Source organism: Bombina bombina, chromosome 9 (assembly GCF_027579735.1).
Source record: "Bombina bombina isolate aBomBom1 chromosome 9, aBomBom1.pri, whole genome shotgun sequence".
In the NCBI taxonomy this organism is placed as follows: Eukaryota; Metazoa; Chordata; class Amphibia; order Anura; family Bombinatoridae; genus Bombina; species Bombina bombina.
This window is the reverse complement of record NC_069507.1, coordinates 158,992,751-159,005,355: the sequence shown is the minus strand read 5'-3', so window position 1 is coordinate 159,005,355 and position 12,605 is coordinate 158,992,751. Positions and strand designations below refer to the sequence as shown.

The 12,605-nt window shown below is 43.2% G+C and overlaps 1 protein-coding gene across 1 annotated transcript in view; it reads right to left on the bottom strand.

The window, feature by feature from the left end:
- Positions 1-12,605, bottom strand: part of LOC128640114 (arsenite methyltransferase-like) — a 172,792-nt gene that overhangs the window by 40,435 nt on the left and 119,752 nt on the right. The gene's annotated exons all lie outside the window — the stretch shown is intronic.

Below are 12,605 nucleotides of genomic sequence, written 5' to 3'. Positions count from 1 at the left end.
TTCTGGAGCGGAGCGGAGACATCTTCTTTCCAACCGACGCGGATCCAACCTCTTCAACCGACGCCTACTCGCCGTATGAAGGTTCCTTTAAGGGACGTCATCCAAGATGGCGTCCCTCGAATTCCGATTGGCTGATAGGATTCTATCAGCCAATCGGAATTAAGGTAGGAAAATTCTGATTGGCTGATGGAATCAGCCAATCAGAATCAAGTTCAATCCGATTGGCTGATCCGATCAGCCAATCAGATTGAGCTCGCATTCTATTGGCTGATCGGAACAGCCAATAGAATGCGAGCTCAATCTGATTGGCTGATTGGATCGACGTCCCTTAAAGGAACCTTCATTCTTCAGTTGTCGGAAGAAGATGGGTCCGCGCTGGAGGTCTTCACGATGGAGCCGGTCCTCATCGGATGAAGATAGAAGATGCCGCTTGGAAGAAGATGGTTGCCGGTCCGGATCTACTCTTCTTCCCGGATAGGATGAAGACTTTGGACCCTTTTCTGGACTTCTTCAGCCGTCGGATGATGGATGTCTAGCCCCCGCTTGGGCTTGGATGAAGATTTTGTAGCCAGGACGGATCGGTGATACCCGGTGAGGTGAAGATAAGGTAGGAAGATCTTCAGGGGCTTAGTGTTAGGTTTATTTAAGGGGGGTTTGGCTTAGATTAGGGGTATGTGGGTGGTGGGTTGTAATGTTGGGGGGGGGGGGTATTGTATGTGTTTTTTTACAGGCAAAAGAGCTGAATTTCTTGGGGCGTGCCCCGCAAAGGGCCCTGTTCAGGGCTGGTAAGGTAAAAGAGCTTTGAACTTTTGTAATTTAGAATAGGTTAGGGCATTTTTTTTATTTTGGGGGGCTTTGTTATTTTATTAGGGGGCTTAGAGTAGGTGTAATTAGTTTAAAATTGTTGTAATATTTTTCTAATGTTTGCAAATATTTTTTTATTTTTTGTAACTTAGTTCTTTTTTATTTTTTGTACTTTAGTTAGTTTATTTAATTGTATTTATTTGTAGATATTGTATTTAATTAATTTATTGATAGTGTAGTGTTAGGTTTAATTGTAACTTAGGTTAGGATTTATTTTACAGGTAATTTTGTAATATTTTAACTATTTTAGCTATTAAATAGTTCTTAACTATTTAATAGCTATTGTACCTGGTTAAAATAAATACAAAGTTACCTGTAAAATAAATATAAATCCTAAAATAGCTATAATATAAATATAATTTATATTGTAGCTATATTAGGATTTATTTTACAGGTAAGTATTTAGCTTTAAATAGGAATAATTTATTTAATAAGAGTTAATAAATTTTGTTAGATTTAAATTATATTTAACTTAGGGGGGTGTTAGTGTTAGGGTTAGACTTAGCTTTAGGGGTTAATACATTTATTAGAATAGCGGTGAGCTCCAGTCGGCAGATTAGGGGTTAATGTTTGAAGTTAGGTGTCGGCGATGTTAGGGAGGGCAGATTAGGAGTTAATACTATTTATTATAGGGTTAGTGAGGCGGATTAGGCGTTAATAACTTTATTATAATAGCGGTGCGGTCCGCTCGGCAGATTAGGGGTTAATAAGTATAGGCAGGTGGAGGCGACGTTGTGGGGGGCAGATTTTGGGGTTAATAAATATAATATAGGGGTCGGCGGTGTTAGGGGCAGCAGATTAGGGGTACATAGGGATAATGTAAGTAGCGGTGGTTTACGGAGCGGCAGATTAGGGGTTAATAATAATATGCAGGTGTCAGCGATAGCGGGGGCGGCAGAATAGGGGTTAATAAGTGTAAGGTTAGGGGTGTTTAGACTTGGGGTACATGTTAGAGTGTTAGGTGCAGACGTAGGAAGTGTTTCCCCATAGGAAACAATGGGGCTGCGTTAGGAGCTGAACGCGGCTTTTTTGCAGGTGTTAGGTTTTTTTTCAGCTCAAACAGCCCCATTGTTTTCTATGGGGGAATCGTGCACGAGCACGTTTTTGAAGCTGGCCGCGTCCGTAAGCAACTCTGGTATCGAGAGTTGCAGTGGCGGTAAATATGCCTCTACGCTCCCTTTTTGGAGCCTAACGCAGCCATTCTGTGAACTCTCAATACCAGAGGTATTTAAAAGGTGCGGCCAGAAAAAAGCACGCGTAGCTAACGCACCCCTTCTAACGCAAAACTCCAAATCTAGGCCTATGAAATTAGCATATGAACCTCCTATGTTAAACTTTCAACTAAGAATACTAAGGGAACAAAGCAAAATTGGTAATAAAAGTAAATTGGAAAGTTGTTTAAAATGATATGCCCTATCTGAACCATGAACGTTTATTTTGGACTAGACTATCCCTTTAAAAATTCTATGCTCTGTCTGATTCAGGATTTCTAATTTGTTTCTATTATCAAGTTTGCTTTGCTCTCATATTATTCTTTGTTGGAGAGATACCTATACAGGTAGTGTGCACAAGCTTCGAGAACATGGCAGGAAAAAGTGCTGCCATCTAGTGCTCTTGCTGATCTATGACAATTTTGCAAAACTGCTGCCATATAGTGCTGCAGACACGTGCATTCTCCTGAGCTTTACCTTCCTGCTTTTTAACAAAGGATACCACAAAAACATAGAAAATCTGATAACATAAGTACAATGGAAAGTTGTTAAAAATTGTATGTTCTATCTGAATCATAAAGAAGAAAATTGGGTTTTATTGCAAACACTGCAGTCTAAGGCCTAGATTTGGAGTTTGGCGTTAGCCGTGAAAACCAGCGTTAGAGGCTCCTAATGCTGGTTTTAGGCTACCTCCTGTATTTGGAGTCACTCAAAAAAGGGTCTAACGCTCACTTTTCAGCCGCGACTTTTCCATACCGCAGATCCCCTTACGTCAATTGCGTATCCTATCTTTTCAATGGGATCTTTCTAACTCCGGTATTTAGAGTCGTGTCTGAAGTGAGCGTTAGAAATCTAACGACAAAACTCCAGCCGCAGAAAAAAAGTCAGTAGTTAAGAGCTTTTTGGGCTAACGCCGGTTCATAAAGCTCTTAACTACTGTACTCTAAAGTACACTAACACCCATAAACTACCTATGTACCCCTAAACTGAGGTCCCCCCACATCGCCGCCACTCGATTAAATTTTTTTAACCCCTAATCTGCCGACCGCCACCTACGTTATACTTATGTACCCCTAATCTGCTGCCCCTAACACCACCGACCCCTGTATTATATTTATTAACCCCTAACCTGCCCCCCACAACGTCGCCGCCAGCTACCTACAATAATTAACCCCTAATCTGCCGACCGCAGGACATCTACTATATCCCTAGTTATCCAGTCCCCTGCGTGCTACCAGCACTAAGTGCAGGGCTCATCAAAGAGGACCGTGATCATAGCGCATAGAAGGGAGCGCAGGAATCGGCCTCTTCCTATAGCCGGAACACCTTTCCGTGACGTCAGACGCCAAAAGTTTCAGTCAGCCCCGCTCGAGGTGAGGACCGGGCGAGGGGGAAAGATCTTCACTGACGTATCTTCATCTGGTAAAGTACACGGCTTAATAATTTTGGCATAGAGTCATCTTACATAGTAAGAGAGATTTGGATTTCGAACTGACTTTATTTTAGACTTCACATTTGGCAGCTACGGTTTTACTCTTTAAGGCAGCTTGGTGGTATTATTCACTAACGGAACACTAACTACTGTTTCGGTTCTATGGAGAATAGACATTAACGTTTGTATTAATCACAACGAACCACATAGGCACATCCGAATATTAATGGTTTTTATACCTGTGGATATTTTATCGATCTTATCAAACATTTATCTACAGCTTTATTTAAGGTTGGGGAGACGTCCCTTTATATATGTACCAATATTTATGTATATGTTTTTATTAAATTTATTTTAGTGTTGATACCTTTAGCTTTAGGCGCCTCCCTTATTACTTTTTATCGTTTTACTTCTGTTTAGACATCTGCAGGGATTTGTCTTTTAAGGGGGTGTGTGGTTATCATTTTGGCCTAGCGCACCTTTCTACCTTTCTCTTTTATTAAACATATTGTATGGTTTTCCTATAAGAGAGCAGATAAGGCGTCACATAGCATAATTCTGTGGGGTTATATAACCTGTGGGCTACACATACGCCGACCTATCCTGACGGAGGAGGGATCAAGGACAGAATGAGAGGAGAGTTTACACGGCAACTCTGAGGATCCGGTCTGCTCAGCCAGCACTACGTTTTAGCGCTTTATGACATGTGAGTGTATACTATCCTACACATATTGATATATACCCCCACGGAATGGCCTTATACTCGAGGACAGCTGCCTGTCTGATATATATATGATACAACTGGCCTACATTGATTCACTGCATATTCACATATGCTAGTATCATATGTATTCTGTATATACATGCTTTATTTTTTAGATCTATTGAGGCATATTTAACAAATGTCTGTCGGACCTGATCCGACAGTGCGGATCAGGTCCGACAGACATCGCTGAATGCGGAGAGCAATACGCTCTCCGTATTCAGCATTGCACCAGCAGCTCACAAGAGCTGCTGGTGCAACGCCGCCCCCTGCAGACTCGCGGCCAATCGGCCGCCAGCAGGGAGGTGTCAATCAACCCGATCGTACTTGATTGGGTTGAATTCCGGCAATTCCTGTCCGCCTCATCAGAGCAGGCGGACAGGGTTATGGAGCAGCAGTCTTTAGACCGCTGCTTCATAACTGCTGTTTCTGGCGAGCCTGCAGGCTCGCCAGAAATACGGGGCCTCAAGCTCCGTACGGAGCTTAATACATAGGCCCCTTTGTATCTAAAAAGGAAAAAGTGAGCAGCAATGTGCAAGTGTGGTAGCCCCACACGAAACATGTCTGCTTGTTTTTTTCTTCACTGAACCCTTTTTTGACATAATGGGCTGCGAGCCCTATTTGTTTTTAAACTGTTTCTCACAATAAAGTTTGTATGTTTTTTACGAAACTACCCCTGTATGCACCTTTTTGCTACTCTACCTCCGTGTGATGCCCGGCAGCTTGCTTCATACATTGCCTGTACAGCTGCCGTCTGAGCACTCTACCTTCCACTGCTGCCTGATGAGCTCCTGTCAGGGCTGATCTCCGATTTTGCTGCAGCATGTGTCTGTCTTTACTATGGCTAGTGCACTATGCTTTGCTTGTCAGCCTCTCTCTTCAAGGACCACAGCATCACATAGCTTAACTAGCCAACTTGCACCTAACACATGGGACAGGGAGGATTGCACATAACAGATAGTATATTCAGCCTGGCACAGCTCCCTCCACCAACATAAATTTTACTGACTGCAGGAGTTAGAAAAAACAAACGGCACAGGAGAGATATGTGGCAGAATAAAGTGAATGAGTACTGCAGGCTGTGATATGTATATGCCTCAGTGAGTGCACACAACATCTCCTGGTATATTATATGCATCATTTTCTCACTTGTCTTGTTTTGTTTATACTTTTATTAAATCTTCCACAAGCACTGAAAAAAACTGTGCACTGCTGAACACGGATGTGCATTTATTGAGTGCTGGTCCGTGTTCACAATAGCAGTGACATCATCGCGCGGGGGGGGGGGGGGTGTAATGTGCTGCAGGGAGAGAGACAGAGTGGCCATACAGCCAAAAAATACTGTTAGGAGTATGGAAAAGATTGTAGAAAACTGAGTTTTCAAAAAGTATTTATGAACATAGGAAGTGATATATCCTTTTTGCCCAGCACCAACATAATTAACTATGTTATAGAGAGAGGGCCAATGGCACTACTAATATCATTTATAAACCCTTTAAGAACCCCTGTGTTGTAAAAGATTAGGTAACCTGAATATATGGGGTATAGGTGCTTAGTTTATTAAAAATGACTACACAATATTGAGAGTAGGGAGAGACTTACTCTAAAAAAGAATACACATATAGCACTCTGGGTTAGAAAAACAAATTACAGCTTAAGTAGCTGATACTAAATTAACAGCTTATATTTTAAATGAACTTGTGGAAAAACAGTAAAACATAACTTTTTTAGTTATCACGTAAAATAGGAATTTGCTATTAAAACCACGCCTCAGACCCACTCCGCTTCAGTTCCGGCTTTGTTCAAATCAGCCAATAGAATTTCAGTAGCTCTCATCCTATTGGCTGAGTTGAACAGCCAGTAGGATTTCAGTAGCTTTCATCCTATTGGCTGATTTGAATTTCCAAAATCAAATCAGCCAATGGTAATGCAAGGGACGCCATCTTGATTCGCGTACCTTGCATTGAAGATTCAGTATACGGCGGCGACCATATGAAGAGGATGCTCTGTGCCGGATGTCTTTATGATGGACCCGCTCCGCGTCGCCGGGATAAAGATAGAAGATGCCGCCTGGATGAAGATAGAAGAGGCCGCCTGGATGAAGACTTCTTGCCGCCTCGATGAGGACTTCGCCGCCTGGATGAAGATAGAAGAGACCGCTTGTATGAAGACTTCTCGCCGCCTGGATAAAGATCGTTCAAGCTGTACTTAAAAAACTGTAAGTGGATCTTCGGCGGGGGGGGGGGGGGTTTAAGTTTTTTTTTGGGTGGGGTTTTTTTTAGTTTAGGGTTTAGGCTTTTCATAAAAGAGCTAAATGTCCTTTTCAGGGCAATGCAAAAGAGCTAAATGTCCTTTTCAGGGCAATGCAAAAGAGCTAAATGCCCTTTACAGGGCAATGGTTAGCTTAGGTTTTTTTAGATAGTTTTTTTTTATTTTGTGGGTTTGGGGGGGGTGGGGGTTTGTAATGTTAGTGGAACTTTGTATTTTTTTTCAGGTAAAAGAGCTTTTAATTTAGGGCAATGCCCTACAAAACATAATTTATGCTTACCTGATAAATTCCTTTCTCCTGTAGTGTAGTCAGTCCACGGGTCATCCATTACTTATGGGATTATATCTCCTCCCTAACAGGAAGTGCAAGAGGATCACCCAAGCAGAGCTGCTATATAGCTCCTCCCCTCTACGTCATACCCAGTCATTCGACCGAAACCAAACGAGAAAGGAGAAACTATAGGGTGCAGTGGTGACTGGAGTTTAATTTAAAATTTAGACCTGCCGTAAAAACAGGGCGGGCCGTGGACTGACTACACTACAGGAGAAAGGAATTTATCAGGTAAGCATAAATTATGTTTTCTCCTGTTAAGTGTAGTCAGTCCACGGGTCATCCATTACTTATGGGATACCAATACCAAAGCTAAAAGTACACGGATGACGGGAGGGACAGGCAGGACCTTTACACGGAAGGAACCACTGCCTGAAGAACCTTTCTCCCAAAAACAGCCTCGAAGAAGCAAAAGTGTCAAATTTGTAAAATTTTGAAAAGGTGTGAAGTGAAGACCAAGTTGCAGCCTTGCAAATCTGTTCAACAGAGGCCTCATTTTTAAAGGCCCAAGTGGAAGCCACAGCTCTGGTAGAATGAGCTGTAATTCTTTCAGGAGGCTGCTGTCCAGCAGTCTCATAGGCTAAACGTATTATGCTACGAAGCCAGAAGGAGAGAGAGGTAGCCGAAGCCTTTTGACCTCTCCTCTGTCCCGAATAAACGACAAGCAGGGAAGAAGTTTGTCGAAAATCTTTAGTTGCCTGTAAATAGAATTTCAGGGCACGGAAGACGTCCAGATTGTGCAGAAGTCGTTCCTTCTTTGAGGAAGGATTAGGGCACAATGAAGGAACAACAATCTCTTGATTGATATTCTTGTTAGTGACTACCTTAGGTAAGAACCCAGGTTTAGTACGCAGAACTACCTTGTCTGAATGAAAAATCAGATAAGGGGAATCACAATGTAAGGCTGATAACTCAGAGACTCTTCGAGCCGAGGAAATAGCCATTAGGAACAGAACTTTCCAAGATAACAGCTTGATATCAATGGAATGAAGGGGTTCAAACGGAACACCCTGTAAAACGTTAAGAACTAAGTTTAAGCTCCATGGTGGAGCAACAGTTTTAAACACAGGCTTAATCCTGGCTAAAGCCTGACAAAAAGCCTGAACGTCTGGAACTTCTGACAGACGCTTGTGTAAAAGAATGGACAGAGCTGAGATCTGTCCCTTTAACGAACTAGCAGATAAACCCTTTTCTAAGCCTTCTTGTAGAAAAGACAATATCCTAGGAATCCTAACCTTACTCCATGAGTAACTCTTGGATTCGCACCAATGTAAGTATTTACGCCATATTTTATGGTAAATTTTCCTGGTAACAGGTTTCCTAGCCTGTATTAAGGTATCAATCACTGACTCCGAGAATCCACGCTTTGATAGAATCAAGCGTTCAATCTCCATGCAGTCAGCCTCAGAGAAATTAGATTTGGATGTTTGAAAGGACCCTGAACCAGAAGGTCCTGTCTCAGAAGCAGAGACCATGGTGGACAGGACGACATGTCCACTAGATCTGCATACCAGGTCCTGCGTGGCCACGCAGGCGCTATTAGAATCACCGATGCTCTCTCCTGTTTGATCCTGGCAATCAGTCGAGGAAGTATCGGGAAGGGTGGAAACACATAAGCCATGTTGAAGACCCAAGGTGCTGTCAGAGCATCTATAAGAACCGCGTCCGGGTCCCTGGATCTTGATCCGTAACAAGGAAGCTTGGCGTTCTGGCGAGACGCCATGAGATCCAGATCTGGTTTGCCCCAACGCCGAAGCAGTTGTGCAAATACCTCCGGGTGAAGTTGCCACTCCCCCGGATGAAAAGTCTGGCGACTTAGGAAATCCGCCTCCCAGTTCTCCACGCCTGGGATGTGGATCGCTGACAGGTGGCAAGAGTGAGACTCTGCCCAGCGAATTATCTTTGAGACTTCCATCATCGCTAGGGAACTCCTTGTCCCTCCCTGATGGTTGATGTAGGCCACAGTCGTGATGTTGTCCGACTGGAACCTGATGAACCTCAGATTTGCTAGCTGAGGCCAAGCCAGAAGAGCATTGAGAACTGCTCTTAATTCCAGAATGTTTATTGGAAGGAGACTCTCCTCCTGAGTCCATGATCCCTGAGCCTTCAGGGAATTCCAGACAGCGCCCCAACCTAGTAGGCTGGTGTCTGTTGTTACAATTGTCCAGTCTGGCCTGCTGAAGGGCATCCCCCTGGACAGATGTGGCCGAGAAAGCCACCATAGAAGAGAATCTCTGGTCTCTTGATCCAGATTCAGCATAGGGGACAAATCTGAGTAATCCCCATTCCACTGACTTAGCATGCACAATTGTAGTGGTCTGAGATGCAGGCGTGCAAAAGGTACTATGTCCATTGCCGCTACCATTAAGCAGATTACCTCCATGCATTGAACCACTGACGGGTGTTGAATGGAATGAAGGACACGGCAAGCATTTAGAAGTTTTGTTAACCTGTCTTCTGTCAGGTAAATTTTCATTTCTACAGAATCTATAAGAGTCCCCAAGAAGGGAACTCTTGTGAGTGGCAATAGAGAACTCTTTTCTATGTTCACCTTCCACCCATGCGACCTTAGAAATGCCAGAACCAACTCTGTATGAGACTTGGCAGTCTGGAAACTTGACGCTTGAATCAGAATGTCGTCTAGGTACGGAGCTACCGAAATTCCTCGCGGTCTTAGTACCGCCAGAAGAGAGCCCAGAACCTTTGTAAAGATTCTTGGAGCCGTGGCTAACCCGAAGGGAAGAGCTACAAACTGGTAATGCCTGTCTAGGAAGGCAAACCTTAGGTACCGATAATGATCCTTGTGAATCGGTATGTGAAGGTAGGCATCCTTTAAATCCACTGTGGTCATGTATTGACCCCTTTGGATCATAGGTAAGATTGTCCGAATAGTTTCCATTTTGAACGATGGAACTCTTAGGAATTTGTTTAGGATCTTTAAGTCCAAAATTGGTCTGAAGGTTCCCTCTTTTTTGGGAACCACAAACAGATTTGAGTAAAACCCTTGTCCGTGTTTCGACCGCGGAACTGGATGGATCACTCCCATTAGTAAAAGGTCTTGTACACAGCGTAGAAACGCTTCTCTCTTTAGCTGGTTTGCTGACAGCCTTGAAAGATGAAATCTCCCTTTTGGGGGAGAAGCTTTGAAGTCCAGAAGATATCCCTGAGATATGATCTCTAACGCCCAGGGATCCTGGACATCTCTTGCCCAAGCCTGGGCGAAGAGAGAAAGTCTGCCCCCCACTAGATCCGTTTCCGGATCGGGGGCCCTCACTTCATGCTGTCTTAGGGGCAGCAGCAGGTTTTCTGGCCTGCTTGCCCTTGTTCCAGGACTGGTTAGGTTTCCAGCCCTGTCTGTAGCGGGCAACAGTTCCTTCCTGCTTTGGAGCTGAGGAAGTTGATGCTGCTCCTGCCTTGAAGTTACGAAAGGCACGAAAATTAGACTGTCTAGCCCTTGGTTTGGCTCTGTCTTGAGGCAGGGCATGACCCTTACCTCCAGTAATGTCAGCGATAATTTCTTTCAAACCGGGCCCGAATAATGTCTGCCCTTTGAAAGGTATGTTAAGCAATTTAGATTTAGAGGTCACATCGGCTGACCAAGATTTAAGCCACAGCGCTCTGCGCGCTTGAATGGCGAATCCTGAATTCTTAGCCGTAAGTTTAATTAAGTGTACTACGGCATCGGAAATAAATGAATTGGCTAGCTTAAGCACTCTAAGCTTGTCTGTAATCTCATCCAATGTAACTGAGTTAATGGTCTCTTCCAGAGACTCAAACCAGAATGCCGCCGCAGCCGTGACAGGCGCAATGCATGCAAGGGGTTGTAATATAAAACCTTGTTGAACAAACATTTTCTTAAGGTAACCCTCTAACTTTTTATCCATTGGATCTGAAAAAGCACAGCTATCCTCCACCGGGATAGTGGTGCGTTTAGCCAGAGTAGAAACTGCTCCCTCTACCTTAGGGACCGTCTGCCATAAGTCCCGTGTGGTGGCGTCTATTGGAAACATTTTTCTAAATATAGGAGGGGGAGAAAAGGGCACACCAGGTCTATCCCACTCCTTGTTAATAATTTCTGTAAGCCTTTTAGGAATAGGAAAAACGTCAGTACACGTCGGTACCGCAAAATATTTATCCAGCCTACACATCTTCTCTGGAATTGCAACCGTGTTACAATCATTCAGAGCCGCTAATACCTCCCCTAGCAATACACGGAGGTTCTCAAGCTTAAATTTAAAATTTGAAATGTCTGAATCCAGCTTACTTGGATCAGATCCGTCACCCACAGAATGAAGCTCTCCGTCCTCATGTTCTGCAAAATGTGACGCAGTATCAGACATGGCTCTAATATTATCAGCACACTCTGTTCTCACCCCAGAGTGGTCGCGTTTACCCCTAATTTCTGGCAATTTAGATAATACTTCAGTCATAAAATTAGCCATGTCTTGCAAAGTGATTTGTATGGGCCGCCCTGATGTACTTGGCGCCACAATATCACGCACCTCCTGAGCGGGAGACGAAGGTACTGACACGTGAGGAGAGTTAGTCGGCATAACTTTCCCCTCGTTGTCTGGTGAAATTTTCTTTACATGTACACTTTTATTTAAAGTAGCATCAATGCAATTAGTACACAAATTTCTATTGGGCTCCACATTGGCCTTTAAACATATTGCACAAAGAGTTTCCTCTGCGTCAGACATGTTTAACAGACTAGCAATGAAACTAGCAAGCTTGGAAAATACTTTTGAAATAAATTTACAAGCAATATAAAAAACGTTACTGTGCCTTTAAGAAGCACCAATAAACTGTCACAGTTGAAATCACAATGAACCAAATTTGTTATAGCAACCAAATTTTCACAGTAAATGCATTAACTTAGCCAAGGATTGCACCCACCAGCAAATGGATGATTAACCCCTTAATACCCAAAAAACGGATAACAGAATATAAACGTTTTAACACAGTCAAAAGCACAGTCTCACAGGTCTGCTGTGAGTGATTACCTCCCTCAAAACTAGTTTTGGAGACCCCTGGGCTCTGTAGAGACGTCCTGAATCATGGAGGAAGGAATAGGAAGACTGTGAGTGAATTCTTACTGCGCAAGAAAGCGCCAAAATAGGCCCCTCCCACTCATATTATAACAGTGGGGAAGCTCAGTAAACTGAATTTATTCATAAATAAACGACAGCCATGTGGAAAAATAATGCCCAAAAATTTTTTATCACCAAGTACCTCAGAGAAAAACGATTAACATGCCAGTAAAACGTTTTAAAATAAAATTATGAAATGATACTAATAAGCCTGCTGCTAGTCGCTTTCACTGCAGTGGGGGCTCAAATATAAGTTAAATGTATACAGTATTTTCTTAGTGAAGTTCCATTCCCCAGAAATACCTCAGTGTAACATACATACATATCAGCCTGATACCAGTCGCTACTACTGCATTTAAGGCTGCACTTACATTATATGGGTATTAGCAGTATTTTCTCAGTCAATTCCATTCCTTAGAAAATAATATACTGCAACATACCTCCTTGCAGGTGAACCCTGCCCGCTGTCACCTGTTCTGAAGTTACCTCACTCCTCAGAATGGCCGAGAACAGCAAATGGATCTTAGTTACGACCGCTAAGATCATACATAAACTCAGGTAGATTCTTCTTCTAATGCTGCCTGAGAAAAAACAACACACTCCGGTGCTGTTTAAAATAACAAACTTTTGATTGAAGATATAAAAA